The following is a 6,856-nucleotide window of genomic DNA, read 5'->3' as shown; positions in this document are numbered from 1 at the left end:
GATATAACATTCACGAAGTACCAATTCGCAAATATTACATCCCTCGGAGTAGTACAACAGAACATAGCAGGTCCATAACTCATTCATTTATTATTACAAGCAACATGTACATATCATCTCAGAGCTCCTCTTGGGTCCTAAGAGGGATACTCCTGGGTTCGAGGCGAACCCATCTTAACTTACAATACAACAGTCTTACTAGGTTATACATTTTATTCTCCTCGAGCAGTTAAGTACTAAGAGTTCATACTACTCGGATACTACTACTACTCGATAGGTCTAAGCTTGTTCTCCTCCGGAACCCTCCCCGGTTCCGTAGACTATAAGGTAGTCTACACCTTCGACACCTCCAGAGAGGTCTGGTTCTTCATAGCCGATGATGTCGGCTCCTTCAGGGTTGTCGTTGTCCTCCTCCAGATGGTTCAGACAATCTAAGCAGGGGATTTAAGAGTGGTATGAGTACGAGCATACTCAACAAGTTCATATTATAGAAAAGAGGTGTTTGATGCACTAACTACGGTATTAGACCAGAAAGTCTAATACCAATGCAAGTTTTGATAAACATTTCTTCAAGAGGTTGCTTTTATTTCAAAGAACTATGTCCGTCAGCCTTCACCGTTTTACTAGAACTTCATGGAGTTCCTTTCTGGCAGCGTTCGCAGTTCCAAAACCCGGAACAAGGAGTGACTGGTCACGATTCGTTACACTCTGCAGAGGTGTGTTGCTTTACCCATAAGAGATCTTAACCTTGGTGCCAACCGGGCAGCTTTCCCGTTCACACTTCCAATGGTGTGAGGCCCGGTATAAGGCCATTGCCAATTATATTCCTCCGCTACCTCGCACACCCACCCTTTGTTGCATCCCCGACCCTGGGTCCTCGCTGGTCCCATTATTCCCATTATAGGGTGGACCCCGACCACGACGACAGTCCGGGATCGAACCAAACTCCTTCGCCGGTAGATGCAACCCCTCATAGACCGCAATACCGTGGGGACTTTAGGCTTCCCCAGCCACCAAATGATCCTCGGGCTACAAGTGTTCTACGGACAATGCCGTGGGGACTTTAGGCTTCCCCAGCCACCAAATGCACCCTTGGAATACAAGTGTCTACGGTAAAGCGCGTCCGTTGATGTACAAGAGGTGGAAATACAATTGACTATTCCGTCCCACTCCAGGTCTTATGGTTAACACGGGTATTACGGCACAAGAATCACTGGACGACATTTGTTGTTTAATCCTAGATGGATATAAACCCGTGCAATGGAACCTCCACCATATCAACACAATCCATGGTTCCATTGCCCACCTTTTAGTCATATTCATAGTAATGAAACTAGTGGTTTTGATTTTCATGCAATAGTGATAATTATAGTACTTTGCAAGTAATTTGATAAAAATACTCAAATGACATGAGCAAGCGATGAACTTGCCTGAACACTGCAAAGTGTTGCAGTTGGATGGTGTGGACTGACCCTTGTCCTCTGTTGCTGAAAAATAGCATCATTGTCCGATAAGGGCAATGGTTAAAGAAGCAATTATGCATGATTCCAATTTTAGGGTTTGCTCCCCCCTTCCGATGTCTTTATCATTTCATGAGAGGTTAATACTAAGAATGATTTAGGGATACTCTATTTAGGGCAAAATACAACCTTGAAATGTTGTCAAGGTGTTTTTAGAGTCCAAATGAATTTATGGACTTATTTTCATTATTGAAAATAAAATGTGTGATTTAAATGATTATTTAAATCATTAAATTTGAACTTATTCTTGTTTAACTTCAAAAATTCCATTTCATATTTTATTATGATAGAGTTTTTTATACTGAGTAGTTTTCATATTTTTAATTATCTTTTTAGAGCTATAATGATTTTATAGAATTTGGTCAAAGTTTGTGTTTTTATATGAATTTGGAAATGACCAAATTACCCCTGGGCCTACCTGTCGGTGTAACCCAGTGGGGTTAGGTCGAACCGACCCACCTGGTCTGGCTCGACTAGCCTCACTCCTCTCTCTCTCGCGCGCGTGTGAAACCCTAACCCTAATCCCCTCTCTGGTGATCCGCGTCGCCTCCGCCGTCGCCGCTCGATTCCGGCGAGCTCTGCCGGACTTGGCCCTCGCCATGGTGCGCAATCGACGCGCCCCACGACGGCGGTCAACCTCATCCACGTCGATCTGGAGCAGAGGCTGCTCCCGCTCGTCCTCGACCTCCTTCGCGGCGGCTAGGATTACGGGATCGTGGCGATCCCGCAGCTCCCAGGGTTCCAGGCGCGATGGCGCCGCCGTGGACCTCGCCATGGTGGTGCGGGGTGCTGCGGCGCTTGTCGGAGCCTGGCCTGGCCTGGCCAGGTGCTGCCGTGCTCACGGCTCGCGCCGCCGTGGCCGCCATGGCCTCGACTCCTGTCTGCTCGCCCCGGTACGTGCGCCACCCTTCTCTCACCCTCCTGTGCCTGTTCTTCTTTCTCCTCTAACTCTGGCCATGGCTTGTATCTCTCTGTAGAGATGCTCGCCATGCCACTGCTCTACTGTTGCGCCTTGCTTGCTGGCTTATGAGCTGTTGTGCTCTGTTGCGCCATACTTGCCTGCTCCTGAGCTGCTGTGCTGCTGCTGTTCGTGCTGCTATGCTCCACTGGCCTTGGCCATTGCTGCCATGGCCATGCCAGTGTTGGTGCTGCTGCTCTACTCGCCCAAGTTTATGCCCGTGTGTTAATCCTACTGTGGCGTATGCCTCTTTTGTTTCCTGTCTCTGCTCACCCTTGTGATTATGCATGCTATTATCTATCTAGATGCTCATCTGAGCATCCCTAGCCATTGGTGTTGCTTGCTTGCTTGTGCTGTGCTATGCTCTGGCTCCCCTGGTTCACTACTGTGTGCGATTCTTGCTGTTTAGCAAGAACCAGTGTTGCTTGGGTGATGATTAAAGGTTGTTGGCTCATGGTAGGCTCTGCCTTGCTTAATTGTTGTCCATATACATCAATTCCTTGATGATATGCTTATGGATACAATCATAAAATGGTTTATGTGATTATCTGTGATTCAATTGTTGCTTAACTGTGGCTATTTAATTTATATGATTCATGTGTTGATGCCAGTGATGCCCTAGCATGCCCTGGCATGCTCTAGCAAGCTTCTGATGATCATATGATCATCAGTTGCTTGTAAAAGCTGCTGTGTTGTTTCAGTGCTTCACTTCTATTCAACCTGTGATGTGTGTGTATCACACAGGCTGGTCCTGGTGTGTGCTGGTGCTTACATAAGCATCAGTGAATGCTTGCAATGATACATTGGATCATCTGCAAGGCCCTGGTGCTTTGATTATTTGTGTTGTTCACTTATCTGTATTGCCTGGATTTACTGAAATAGATAAGTGATGTGAACTGCTTTGCAGTTGTGATCATCCTATTAACTGTGACAGGGCTAGATGGATGCCAACACTCAGTTGTGTACCCTAGCCCTCTACTGAATCCAAATGGATAATGATGTGTGGGTTCTTGTGCTGGCTTAGGGTTGAGGTGGCCCTGGCAGCACTTGTGATGCTGTCATGGTTGCTCCCCTCTCTGTGACTTGCTATGATTGATGATGGTTTGCTGGAATGGAACAGCTGTTCACTGGCATGATGCAATATTGGACTTCCAGTGGCCTTTTGATGTTGACAAAGTATATAGACAAGAAATTGTCTATAGTCTGATGGCATAGGTAGCTGTAGGTGCTAAGTGTGTGGGCTAGGCTAGCTGTGACTTCATCTTTTGCTGGATTTCTTCAATTATGCATTGATTTGCATAACTGTTGTTCCCATAGGATGATTGCCTAATGGTCTTTACCCATATTTGCTTGCACCAAATGGCTTTACAGCCAGATGATGACACAAACAGGGTATCCTACCCTTCTGTGCTTCTGTGATGCATTGGATGCTTATTTATGAGCAAAACTTGGTTTTGCTCAGGTTGATTTGATTTATACCTCACTCCAGCTCCTAGATGGTTTTGTTGTTGTAGACGATTTGCTTCTGTGATGATCTTATGCTTGCCCTGCTCCTCCTAGCAAGCCTGTGGTGCTTGATTCAGTTCTGTGGTTGTGAAGATATGTTGAACAACAGTGGCTGTTCAACCTGTTCTTGTGTTCTTGTGTTCTTGTGAACTTACCCAGCTGCTGGTCTATCGATGAACTGCTGGTTCTGGTGGTGGAAAAGGTTTTATATGAACCTTGCTTTGATCTCCTGGTCGACAACAAGGCCTGACAGCACTTGGTGACTCACTGCGGGTGTGTGTGTGTTGTGCTGCATGCACACTGCCTGGTGAGCAGGCTGGCTGTGTGTGTGTGCTAAGTGCTTGGTATCTGGCTTGTGCTTGGCCTTGAGTGGATCAGCTCGGCAGAGCTGTGATCATATCCCTTCATTTGCCATTTTTCTTCTAACCTGCCAAGTGGCTTTGCCACTTGGCATAACTCTTGCTTTGTTGTGTTAGTGTGCAGTGAGCTTGGAGATGATCAATGAAGATCCAGTGAAGATCAAACTGAAGCATCTATTGGAGATTAGCTTGTAGTTTAGAATTGTTCATTGAATTGTAATTTTCATTTCTTTTTCCTTTTCTATTTATGCAAATTCTTGTAATGTGTTGTAATTATTCTTTTATTTCAATTGTGAATATTGTAAAGACAATGTATCTTGTGTATTTATCAATAAAGCTCAAAGTTTTCTCTAATGAGCTTTACTTTATTTTAATTGTTCATATTGTTTATTATTTATAATTTACTTAATGAATTTCCTCACAATTGAATTATGAGATATTTATTTGATGTTTGAATTTGAAATTCAAAGTCAACTTAGGTTTGAATTCAATCATGCAACTTAAGTTGTGATGCAATACCTCTCCTCTCTTCTCAAACCCTAACCTAATTGAATAAGAAACAAGTTTGTCGCACTCTCGAAACCCTAACCCTGTAAGGTGTCGAAAGAGAAACTTGTCCCCCTTCGATGCAGTTTTGTTTTAAAAACGCGAAATTTCACCAGAATTTACGATGCAATGCACATCCCTTTCTAAAATCTACCCCTCGATCGTCTCTAATCCTGGGACATTACAGAATGTCTCACAGACGATGGCAAACACAATTTCAAGCACGTGCTCAAGTTCCCATGTGTCAAGCAGTCGGCTGGCTGCGTGAAGGAGGCCTTCTACGTCATGCATCACCTTTAAAGGGTTTGTCCAGGATAGCCAGAACTTAATGCTGCCATCTGTTCTCCGAGGATGGGCCGAAAAGTTGGCGCAGATCGACGATGATGATCTTAGATAAGACTTCCATGCTACCCAGGTCAAGTTATCACATGTCATCATTGAAGATGTCATCATAGGGGGGGGGGGGCTCTTACACCAGGGTAGAGTGTTATGTAGGAGGGACATCGAAGAACGCCTCAAAGCGCAGGGTGACATTAGAACGAGGACGACGAAAGATTTGTATAAGGCGTTCCCGGAGCCCTGCGAGGCCATTGCTCCTTGACTTAGTGTGTGTATCGATGGTACACGTCGTGTGTGGGTCATAAACTCTAAGTACTATCTTCATCGGTTTGTGTGTATCGATGGACGTCGTCGTGTGTGTGTGTGTCGCAAACTTAACTTACCTACCTCTAAACGGTCGTTGTTGTTGTTTTCAACTTTACTATATGTGGTCTTTGTTCTCTGATTGTCATCAATGTTATCTGTTACGTTTATGAATGCTTTGCTCTAATATTTATCAACATATATGCATGATGTACTAATATGATATACTAATATGCCTTGTCAATAGAGATGCCGACGTACGTTGTGTACAAGGGTCGGGTTCCAGGTGTCTACGAGGAGTGGCAGGACTATCACCAACATGTGCATAAGTTCAGCAGGAACAACTACAAGGAATACGCGACTAGAGAGGAGGCGGTAGCACAATGGAGGAGACACCTGGGGAAGAAGACGAACCGGCTGAAGTTCTTGGTCCCCCTCTTACTCATCGGCACCGCGGTTGTACTCTATTTTACTTTAGTCTAGGTGGTGACTAAGACATGTGAACATTTATAATGTGAGATAATGAACACTTGTGTAATAATTTGGCTCTAAATGATGTAATGATGAACATTTGTGAGTGTATCATGTCATTTCGCGTATAAAATGTATTCTCCTTGTATTTCTGGATCTTCTATGTATATTTCCTGTATAGTACTATATATTTCCTGTATAATATCTGGATATAGTACTGAAATGCAAGAAATTCGAAAATCCTAAAAAAACCAATTTTGTGGCGCATATTGGAAGATGCGCCACATAATCCGGTGCACAATTATGTGGCGCGTCCTCCAATATGCGCCACAGAATGTTCATCCTTTCTGTGGCGCATGTTACCCCATGCGCCAGAATTCTGTGGCGCATCCCGACATGCGCCACAGAAATAAATATATGTCGTGTGACTTCTGTGGCGCATGGCATATGCGCCACAGAAGCTGAAAATGGTGCGCCACAGAAGATGGATTTCCTAGTAGTGAGCCCGTCAAGTTTACCTTATAAATCCTTGTACACTCATGTGGTTACAGCCAATATGAAGTCTGAAAGAAGCTTTTCATCATCTATATCGTGTCTTTGATCCAAACCTGTTGACCCGAGCCCCTTGCTGAACAAATAAACTCACCACCGATCCTCAAAGTGAGATTGTCATCCTAAGGGCTAGCCGCATGCGATTATTACTATCCGGAAGGGTTCTCATAAACCCTATGTGACATGTTTGATAAGGGTTTCTTAGTATTATTGTCATAGCTAACGTGACGATATTCTTGCGAGCTTGGCCTCAGTCGTACTGAACTTGCAACCCAGGTGGCGGCAGAATCTGCCAGGTTATG

This window comes from Lolium perenne, chromosome 2 (genome assembly GCF_019359855.2).
Source record: "Lolium perenne isolate Kyuss_39 chromosome 2, Kyuss_2.0, whole genome shotgun sequence".
NCBI lineage: Eukaryota > Viridiplantae > Streptophyta > Magnoliopsida > Poales > Poaceae > Lolium > Lolium perenne.
The sequence above is the reverse complement of the archived record's forward strand: the minus strand, read 5'-3'. Positions refer to the sequence as shown.